Here is an 11,900-nt window from a genome sequence, read left to right on the forward strand (position 1 = left end):
GGAACAGCAGCAGCCAGCAGCAGTGACTCCGGTAAGACACATCTGTCTGTCACCACTGTTCTGTCCCTAATACCAATCTCTCCCGTGCCCTGTGTTCTGTCATGTCCCTGTCACCCCTGGTCTTGACCTGCCACCCTTATCCTGGCCCTTTCACCCTTATCCTGGCCCTTTCACCCTTATCCTGGCCCTGTCACCCTTATGCTGGCCCTGCTACCCCTATCCTGGCCCTGTCACCCCTGTGCTTGCCCTGTCAACCCTATACTGGCCCTGTCACCCCTGTCCTGGTCCTGCCGCCCCTACACTGACCCTGTCACCCCTATCCTGTCCCTGTCATTTCTGTCCTGGCCCCGTCACCCCTGTCCTGGCCCCGTCACCCCTGTTCTGACCCTGTCACCCCTGTTCTGACCCTGTCACCCCTGTCCTGGCCCAGTCAACCCTGTTCTGACCCTGTCACCCCTGTCCTGGCCCTGTTACTGCATACCCTCCAACTACCTTTTTGGCAGGTACAGTACCAGCAGCACCTCCAGACCTCTCCCCAATGCACCACACCTCCGCACCTTCCCCTCCACCACATGCGGCACTCCACCCCTCCCCCACATGCTGTGCCTCCAGACCCCCTACACCACCCGCGGCTCCCACTCCTCCGCCCCTTCACCACCCCCAGCAATCTCCAGGCCCCCTCCACCATTCACCCCCCTTATATGTCTCCCCCACACCTGCCCCCCTCCACCCGCAGCATCTGCAGACACCCTCCTCCATCCGCGGTCCCCCCCTCACCCACCCCTCCCCCACCAATGGCACCCCCGCACCTGCCCCTCCACCACCTGCAGCACCTCCGGACCTCCTTCCCCATCCGCCGCAAAACACCCGTACCTGCCCCTCCCCTACCCATGGCGCCTGCGGACCCCTACCCCAACAGCGGCACTCCCACCCCTTCCCATCCCACGGCACTTCCGGAACCCTTCACCCATCTGCAACATCCCCACACCTGCCCCTCCCCCACCCATGGCACCCCTGCCCCTCCCCCACCTGCAGTGCCTCCGGAACCCTCCCCCATCTGCATCCCCCACTCCTATGCCCCTCCCCCACCCGCAGCACCTCCCAACCCTTCCCCATCCGGGCCCCACCCCCACTTCCGCCCCCCCCCCTCCATCCGCAGTATCTACAGACACTATCCGCAGTACCCCCCGCACCCGCTACATTCTGTACATTGTGGCCTTCAGGTGCTGTTCACCGCCGTCGCAAGGGGCTGTGCCTCCTTCACCATCGCACACCCTTTCATTGTGCAATATTTAACCACTAACAAAGGAATGCAGGTGATACTCCATATAACACAAATATTGAACCCCAGAAAGGCATGCAAGGGTTAAGGGGGCGTAGCCCCTTGCGACGGTGTGAAGAGCGCCCGTAGGGCGCGATGAAGCACCTAGTATTTAATATTTATTAATCATTTCTCTGCTGTGGCATTCTAGCATGTGCTCTCCTTCTGGCGCTCCTGAATGAAATGGCTCCCGAACCACCACGGTGGAATCCAAAACACACAAGAATCTGACGCCATGAAGTTGACATTTTGCCTCAAATTGGAATCTGAGCCTTGCGGGAAAACCCGGGCCGGCACTCAGGCTCTCTTGGATCCCGGAAGTGTGGTCGGGCTTGGTTTTCAGGAACCCCAGTCTGTCCATCTCTAATCTATAACAATAATAGGATTTTGGTACCTACCGGTAAATCCTTTTCTCGTAGTCCATAGAGGATGCTGGGGTCCACATTAGGAACATGGGGTATAGACAGGTCCACCAGGAACCATTGGCACTTTAAGAGTTTGAGAGTGTGGTCTGGCTCCTCCCTCTATGCCCCTCCTACCAGACTCAGTCTAGAAACTGTGCCCGGAGGAGCCAGACATCTTCGAGAGAAGGATAGCACACAGATAGTGGCGAGATTCACACCAGCTAACACATACAAGGCAAACCAAGCTAACCAGCTTGAAAAATCAGCTGAACAATGGCTGAACAATATTACTTAACCAAGTAACAAAAACAGTACTTAGCCAAGAACTAAGCAGTACTGAACTAAGTAACCACTGCAGGAAAACGAAGCGCTGGACGGGCGCCCAGTATCCTCTACAGACTACGAGAAAAGGATTTACCGGTAGGTACCAAAATCCTATTTTCTCTTACATCCTAGAGGATGCTGGGGTCCACATTAGTACCATGGCGATGTACCAAAGCTCCCAGAATGGGAGGGAGAGCACGGAGGCTCCTGCAGAACTGATTGACTGAACTTCAGATCATCAGAGGCCAAAGTATCGAACTTGTAAAGCTTTGCAAACGTGTTCGACCCAAACCAAGTTGCAGCTCGGCAAAGTTGCACTGCCGAGACACCCCGTTAGCCGCCCAGGAAGACCCCACCTTACGAGTAGAGTGGGACAGATTTTGGATACGGCAGTCCTGTTGTAGAATAAGCGTGCTGGATAATGAACCTAATCCAGCTTAGAAGCAGGGCACCCAATTTTCTTGGGATCATATAGGACAAACAGAGAGTCCGACTTTCTGTGACGAGAAGTACTCTTCACATATATCTTCAGAGCCCTTACGACATCCAAGGACTTTGATGTAATTGAGGAGTCAGTAGCCACTGGCACCACAATAGGTTGGTTGATATGAAATGCTGACACAACCTTCGAAAGAAACTGCTGATGAGTCCGGAGCTCAGCTCCATCTTCATGGAAGATCAAGTAAGGGCTTTTACAGGATAAAGCCCCCAGCTCGGACACACATCTAGCAGAAGCTAAGGCCAACAAAGTGACCTCCTGTAGAGGTTCAAACCAATCCGACTGGAGGAACTGCAACACCACGCTAAGGTCCCAAGGCGCCGCAGGCGGTACAAAGGGAGGTTGGATATGCAGAACTCCCTTCAAAAAGGTCTGAACCTCAGGGAAGGCAGCCAATTGTTTCTGAAAGAAAATGGATAGGGCTGATATCTGGACAAGCACAGGCCCATATCCACTCCTGCTTGCAGGAAGAGAAGGAAACGTCCTAGTTGAAACTCCACCGTAGGAAACTTCTTGGACTCACACCAAGAGACATATTTCTTCCAAATACGATGGTAATGTTTAGATGTTACCCCTTTCCTAGCCTGTATGAGGGTAGGAATAATCTTCTTCGGAATGCCCTTCTGAGCAAGAATCAGGCTTTCAACTTCCATGCCGTCAAACAAAGCCGTGGTAAGTCTTGATAGGCGAACGGCCCCTGCTGCAGCAGGTCCTCCCAAAGAGGAAGAGGCCTCGGCTCTTCTTGCAGTAGATTCAGAAGGTCCCCGTACCAAGCCCTTCTTGGCCAGTCTGGTGCAATGAGGATAGCGTGAATCCTTGTTCTCCTTGTGAGCTTTAGAATTCTTGGGATGAGTGGGAATGGTGGAAACATGTACACTGACCTGAATATCCACGGAGACACCAGGGCATCCACTGAAACTGCCTGTAGGTCCCTCGACCTGGAACAATAACGCCGGAGCTTCTTGTTGAGATGAGAGGCCATCATGTCTATTTGGGCTAAACCCCAAAGATCTGTTATTTCCTTGAACACCTCCGGATGGAGTCCCCACTCCCTTGGATGGAGATCTTGTCTGCTGAGGAAGTCTGCTTTCCAGTTGTCTACTCCCAGAATGAAGATGGCTGACAGCGCTAACACGTGCTTTTCTGTCCAGAGGAATATTCTTGTCACCTCTGACATTGCCGCTTTGCTCTTCGTTCCGCCTTGTCGGTTTATGTAAGCCACTGTTGTTACGTTGTCCGACTGCACTTGAATGGCCCAATTTCTCAGAAGAGGGGCCGCCTGAAGAAGACCATTGTAGACAGCTCTTAGTTCCAGGATGTTGATGGGCAGGCCGGCTTACAGGCTTGACCACCGTCCTTGGAAGGTAACTCCTTGAGTGACTGCTCCCCAGCCCCGAAGGCTCGCATCCATGGTTAGAAGGACCCAGTCCTGAATCCTGAACCTGCGTCCCTCCGGAAGGTGAGGCAATTGGAGCCACCAGAGAAGTGAAAACCTGGGCTTTGGTGACAGACAAATTCTCTGGTGCATGTGGATCCCGACCACTTGTCCAGGAGATCCAGTTGGAAGGTCAGAGCATGGAACCTCCATAATGGAGAGCCTCGTAAGAGGCCACCATCATTCCTAATAGGCGAATGCATAGATGAACCGACACCCGGGGTGGCTTCAGGACATCCCGGACCATGGCTTGTATCACCAACGCCTTTTCCTGCAGAAGAAACACCCTCTGCACTTCCGTATCCAGGATCATTCCCAGAAATGACAACCTCTGCGTTGGCTCCAAATGTGCCTTTGGAATCCAACCGTGACTCTGGAGCAATCGCGTTGTGAGAACAATGGACTGCAGTAGTTTCTCCTTGGACGATGCCTTTATCAGCAGATCGTCCAGATATGGAATGATGTTCACACCCTGCTTGCGGAGGAGAATCATAATTTCTGCCATCTCCTTGGTAAACACCCTTGGTGTTGTGGAGAGGCCGGATGGCAGGGCCTGGAACTGGAAATGACAGTCCAGCAATGCGAAGCGGAGATAAGTCAGATCGGAATGTGGAGGTATGCATCCTTGATATCCAGTGATACCAGGAATTCCCACTCTTCCAGACCTTAAATCTCCATCCTTAGAGACTCCATCTTGAACTTGAACTCCTTTAGAAAGGGGTTCAATGATTTTAGGTTCAGAATGGGCTTGACTGAACCATCTGGTTTCGGTATCGTGAAAAGGTTATAATAGTAACCTTTGTTCAGCATGTCAGGTGGTACTGGCACAATGACCTGTGCCTCTACCAGCTTTTGGCCAGCGTCTTGTAGTACAGTGCTGTCCTCCATCAGAGTTGGCAAGCCTGACTTGAAAAACAATGAGGGAGACTTTGAAATTCCAGCCTGTATCCCTGAGACACAATATCTACCACCCAGGGATCCAGGCCGGACAATACCCAGGCATGACTGAAGTGTCTGAGTCTCGCTCCCACTGGCCCCACCACTGGGGCATGCAGTCCAACCGAAGCAGTTTTTTGTTCCTTGGAACCTGCAGCGGCAGGTTTCTTGGACTTAACCCGACCTCCCCTAAAGAAGGTATTGGAAGTTCTGGCCTTTCTAGGCTTGTTAGGCCGAAAGGACTGCGTTGCGGATGAAGAGAAAGATTTCTTCGGAGCAGGTGCTGCTGAGGGAAGAAACGGAGACTTACCCGCTGTAGCGGTGGATATCCACACGTCTAGAGCTTCCCCAAAGAGAGCCTGACATGTATAGTGTAGGGACTCCACACTTCTTCCGGTTTCTGCGTCGGCCGACCACTGGCGCAGCCACAGTTTCCGACGAGCTGAAACAGACATGGAACCCAGGTCTTTCATGGATTCTACCATAAAACCTGAAGAATCATGTATGTTGCATAAATACAATGCAACGTCATCCCTATCCATCGTATCCAAATCCTCAAGTAAGGTAGACGACCACTTTACTATAGCCTTTGCAATCCATGCACTAGCAATAGTGGGATGTAATATGGCCCCTGAAGCAGTGTACATTGATTTAAGCGTGTTATCAATTTTCCTATCAGCCGGCTCCTTTAAGGCGGTAAATCCTGGAACAGGTAAAACCACCTTCTTTGAGAGTCTGGACACAGAGGTGTCAACAATCGGCGGGTTTTCCCATTTTTTCCTATCCTCCTCAGGGAAAGGAAACGCCACCTGGACCCTTTTTGGGACCTGGAATTTTTTCTCAGGGTTTTACCATGCTTTTTCAAATATAGCATTCAATTCCCTTGACGCAGGGAAGGTTAGTGAGGTTTTTTTATTTTCTGTGAAAAAAGCCTCCTCAACCTGCTCAGGTGTGGTATCATTAACATTCAACACATCCCTGATAGCCTCTATCATCAATTGCACTCCCTTTGTTAGAGATGCAGATCCCCGCAACACATCCCCATCACCGTCTGTGGTGTCACAATCATAATCCGTGTCATCTTGTGTGACATGCACAAGCGCACGTTTGTGGGGGCATATAGTGGGGCGTCAGAAATCTGAGAAATCCAAGATTTGATAGAGGAAAACCAATCTGGTTCCCTTGCTGGTATCTGTGCTAAACCAGTGCTATCCTGATTACGTGGAATGGGATCATCCTGGGAGGATAAATCCTCTGCAGCATATGACACAGTGGGGACATTCCGAGTTGATCGTAGCTGTGCTAAATTTAGCACCGCTACGATCTTCTTCCCTGACATGCGGGGGTTGCCCAGAACAGGGCTAGTCCGCCCCGCATGTCAGTCCGGCCCCCCTCGCAGAAGTGCAAAGGTATCGCACAGCGGCGATGCCTTTGCACTTCAAGAGTAGCTCCCAGCCAGCGCAGCTTTAGCGTGCTGACCGGGAGTTACTCATCACTCCCCGACCCACAGCAGCTGCGTGTGATGTCACGCAGCCACTGCGGCCTGCCCCCCGTTCGGTCCGGCCACGCCTGCGTTGGCCGGACCAAACCCATGAAGCAGCGGCCAAATGCTGCCGTTCCACCCCCTCCCGCCCAGGATTGACAGGCAGAGGTGATCACATCCCTGCTACGGCCTTTGGCTGCCTGGCATGCGCCGGCGCGCTACAGCGCGGGTGCATGCGCAGCAGGGACCCGTTCGCTCTGCTGCGTTAAAATGCAGCGAGCGAACGGGTCAGAATGACCCCCAGTGTCCCTGGACACAGCTAAAGAAGACCACCAAACACTCCACACACACACACACACACACACACACACACACACACACACACACACACACACACACACACACACACACGTGGGGGCAGACAGAGTTTCCCCCAAAAAATGGCAAGAGAGACACAGAGATCGGAACCAACCCACACACAGCGCTTTCAGCAAAGAGAGACCCCTTGTCAGCGTAGACTGTGTCCCTTAATAGGAGAGACAGTCAGTTTACAGCCTCCCCTCCCTTCTACAACCCCCTGATACCGTGTACAGATAGCTGGAGTTGCTGTGGGGGGACCTGTTCTTCCATCCAGCGCTGTGCAGGCAGGAAAATGGTGCTGGAACGCTGCTGGGTCCGCTGACTTACCGCTCTTCAAGAATTATACTGGCCTGAGGTAAAATGTGCTGGCTGAGATCCGGGTACCCCGACAGACTTGTGAACCAGTGTGGGGGTAAGCGCTGGCTCAGGGCGCCCCTCACAGCGCCGCACATTGTGCCTCTGAACCTTCACAGGAGAGCAAATAATACTGCGCTCCCTCCCCGTTGCCGCCATCTTCACACCAGCCCCCCGCTTGCTAGGGGGTCGGTGTCTCACTCACCACTCTTCAGCTCTGTACGGGGTTGGCGGCATGCTGCTGGGGCGAGCAGTCCCCTGTGGTGGAGAACAATCCGACCCCTCTGGAGCTCAGTATCCAGTCAGCGGAGACAGTGGCTCAGACCCCGCAGGGCGGACACTGCTCCCCCCCCCCCCCCCCCCTTAGTCCCTTGCTGCAGGCAGGCTGTTGCTGTTACCGCACAGCAAAGGTCCTCTCCACAAAGGAAAACTAGACGCTAAGCGTCTAGTTCCCTTCGTGGAGAGGACCTTTGCTGTGCGGTGCGCGATGACGTCAACGCACACTGCACATCATTACAGTTAAGGTCCTCTCCAGGAAGGGAAACTAGATGCGTATTCTCAAACGCGTTTCAACCAATTTGGTCTTCCTCTGGGAGTCTTTGAAACGCGTTGGAGAATACAGGACACTCAATCCACATCTACAGACAGCGGCAAAGTGCAATGAAAGATCGAGAGCAACGGCGCTGACAAGTCACTGGTAAGCCGCACAGACTGGCAGACAGAGGATCCCGCAGGTGAGTCTCCGTAGTGGAGAAGTGTGTCCCAGCCACAGGTACCGTTTAGACTCTGCAGGCAGAGCACCCTATCTCCCCCGACAACGACTAGCCCGGCGCACGGAGCCAACCCACGGGGAGATCCGTAAAAGGACGAACCGAGGGAAGGCACGGACGAAGAGGGCTCAGTCAGTCCGGAGCAGCCCGGAGATCCCGCAGCCCACCCGCACCTGTGCCCCTTATCTCACGGCCGCAACGACAGTGCACTATCACTTGCCCCAAACGATAGAGGTACGGGATGCCGTCCTCTATCTGTAAAGAGACTCACAAGGACATTCACAGTCCGGACAGGACTAGGACCATTTGACTAAATTTTCTTTAAACCCATCCATCAACACATGCCTTTTACTAGATTAAGCATCAGGTTTAAAGATTCAATCATCTGACAATACCACCAAAGACTCTTTACTAGTCGGAGTGGTATACATATAGAGCACCTGTGAAGAAGACTTGCACAAGTGACAACGCTCATGACCTATAACTCATGACCGCACCTGCATTTTTTCCATTATTGTCACTGTTTAAAATTGCAATAGTGCAGAGTTGCACTTTTCAAATTTTGTTTTTCAAAGATACTTTCCTTTCTTCTTTTTTCCCTACATCTATGCTATTCTTATCCTACTCAATTTGCCCACATTAGCATTAAATTACTTCATAGGATTATTTCAATCCAATAAATATTCATTTTTTATTCTTCAATATTTGTGTTGCACAGTTTGTCATCAGCAGACACTACTTTAGGGGTGAGCGCTGTTAGGCTTAGCAGCCATTTTGTTTGTTCAATGTTAAGAGGGTAATGACACCCATTAACAAGCAGCACATCCCCAACAGGACAGATTCATTACCACAGTGCGCAGATTACCCCTGGTATTAGCCTCTACCATCTCTGATGGGAGGCTATTCCACTTATCCACTACCCTTTCTGTGAAGTAATTTTTCCTTAAATTTCCCCTGAACCTCCCCCCCTCCAGTCTCAGTGTATGTCCTCGAGTTCTAATATTTCTCTTCCTTTGAAGAATGTTTCCCTCCAGAACTTTGTTAAGACCCTTGATATATTTGAAAGTTTCTACCATGTCTCCCCTTTCCCTTCTCTCCTCCATACTATACATGTTAAGATCTCTTAGCCTTTCCTGGTAAGTTTTGTGATGTAGGCCATGCACCGTTTTAGTTGCCCTTCTTTGTACACTCTCTAATGTATTTATATCTTTCTGGAGATATGGTCTCCAGAACTGGACACAGTATTCCAGATGAGGCCGCACCAATGACCTATACAGTGGCATTATCACTTCTTTTTTCCTGCTACGGATTCCTCTCCCTATGCAATCAAGCATCTGACTTGCCTTTCTCATTGCTTTGTTGCATTGCTTTCCTGCCTTCGAGTCACTTGAAATAGTGACTCCTAAATCTCTTTCCTCCTCAGTAGTTTCCGTTATAGTACCCTTGATACTATATTTAGCCTTTGGGTTTTTGAGACCCAAGTGCATGATTTTGCATTTTTTAGCATTAAACTGTAGTTGCCACATTCTTGACCATTTCTCAAGGATACCTAGGTCATCAATCATTTGTTTTACCCCTCCCGGTGTGTCTACCCTGTTGCATATCTTTGTATCATCTGCAAAAAGGCATACTTTCCCTTCAATACCATCTGCAATGTCACCAACAAAGATATTAAAGAGAACTGGACCAAGTACAGATCCCTGGGGTACATCCTGCAACCAGGTTCTTATCCATTTAACTGTTTTATAATCCACCCCCATGCTTTCAAGTTTATTTAGCAGTCTGCGATGTGGGACAGTGTCAAGTGCCTTACTAAATTCTAGATATGCTACATCTACAGCTCCCACCATGATCTATTATTTTCGTCACAGAGTCAAAAAAGTCAATAACATTTGTTTGGCATGATCTCCCACCAGTAAATCTATGCTGTTTTGGATCCTGTAAGTTGTTTGTTTTAAGATATTCAACAACTCTTTCTTTTAATAGTTTTTCCATTACTTTCCCTACTACTAATGTAAGGCTTACTGGTCTGTAGTTACTTGCTTCTTCCCTGCTTCCACTTTCGTGCAGTGGAACTACATTTGCTCTTTTCCAGTCCTCTGAAATAGCACCTGTATTTAGTGACTGGTTAAATAATTCTGTTAAAGGTGTAACCAGCACATCTTTTAGCTCTTTGAATATCCTTGGTTGTATCCCATCTGGTCCCATTGATTTATCTACTTTAATTTTGAAAGTTCTGTTAGGACCTTCTCCTCTGTAAATGTACTTTCATCTACCTTATTTTTATGAATGTCCTTGCAACTTAATGGTGGCCCCATCACTTCTTCTGTAGTAAATACTGAGCAAAAATAATTATTTAGGTCATCTGCTATTGCCTTGTCTCCCTCCACCAAATGCTCACTCTCTGTCTTAAGTCTTATTATTCCTACATTTGATTTTCTCCTTTCACTTATATACTTAAAAAAAGTTTTACCCCCTTTATCTACTGACTGGGCCATTTTCTCCTCAGCTTCTGCCTTTGCACGTCTGATAACTTTCTTAGCATCCTTCCGTCTGTCCAGATACACCTCTTTGTCGTTATTATTTTGAGTCTGTTTGTATTTCCTAAAAGCCATCTTTTTTGCCTTCACACTAGTTGATACTTCTTTGTGAACCACACTGGCTTCCTTTTCCTGGTGCTTTTCCTAACCATTTTGATACAAAGGTCAGTTGCACTTAGTATTGCACTTTTCAGTTTTTCCCACCTCTCCTGCACTCCTTCCAAGTTCCTCCAGTCCGCCAATGAATCACTTAAACATCTCCCCATTTTTGCAAAGTCAGCATTTCTAAAATCCAACACCTTTGTTTTTGCGTGACAGGAGTTGGATCCTGTATTTATACTAAACCATACTGGTTGATGATCACTGGATCCCAGGTGCTCACCCACATATATGTCGGATATCCTATCACCCAGTAGCCCGGGGCGCCGCTTTCCGGAGGGCGCTGGCGCCATCCGGAGGGCACCGCACCATTGCAAGATCCGCTGCTGCTGTGCCCCCCCGCTGCCCGCTCCAGAGTCTGTTCCGCTGCCGCTTTCCTTTCGTGGAGAGGACCTTTACTGTGCACAGCAAAGGTCCTCTCCATGAAGGGAACTAGATGCTACACGTCTAGTTTCCCTTCGCGGAAAGGACCTTTGCTGTGCGGTGTGCGATGGCGTCATCGCGCACCGCACATCATTTCAGCGGAGCTACTAATGTACAGGAGGCGTAACTGACCACGCCCTCTGTATGAAGCCACGCCCCTATTTCCACCCGGGGTGCAAAAAGCCCCTGAACCGGCCCTGCTATCACCATTTGTAAGAATTAAATCTAATATTGAGTCTATGCGAGTGGGCTCCCTCACCAATTGCTTGAGAGATGCTCCCTGTAAGGAATGTAGAAATTTGCCACTTGTAGCTGAACTTGCAAAAGACCCCTCCCAATTTACATCAGGTAAATTAAAGTCTCCCATGATTATGACTTCTCCCTTTAAAGCCATTTTAGTGATGTCCAACAAAAGGTTCCTGTCCAAATCCTGCCCCTGGCCTGGTGGTCTATAGATCACCCTAATGCGAATAATGTCCTTCTCCCTGGTTTCTATGGTGACCCAAAGGGCCTCAGTTTTGTCTTCAATATTTTGTATTAAAGTAGCATTTATGCTTTTTTTTCACATACATTGCTACCCCTCCTCCTATTCTTCCTATTCTATCCTTTCTAAATAAATTGTATTCTGGTATAGTTATGTCCCAGTCATGATTCTCATAGCACCATGACTCTGTAATTGCCACAAAATCCAGGTTATCCCTTGTCATTATCGCAATTAGCTCTGGAATTTTGTCTCCTAAGCTCCTAGCATTTGTATACATAGCTTTAAGAATTTTGTCTGGGCATTTGTTATTAGTAGCCATGTCTATACCGTACAACATAAATGACAAGTTTCAAGTTGAAATTACCTGTTTGGGGATGTTGCTCAGTGTCAAATATGGTATAATATGGT

This window comes from Pseudophryne corroboree (genome assembly GCF_028390025.1).
Source record: "Pseudophryne corroboree isolate aPseCor3 chromosome 2 unlocalized genomic scaffold, aPseCor3.hap2 SUPER_2_unloc_4, whole genome shotgun sequence".
Lineage (NCBI taxonomy): Eukaryota > Metazoa > Chordata > Amphibia > Anura > Myobatrachidae > Pseudophryne > Pseudophryne corroboree.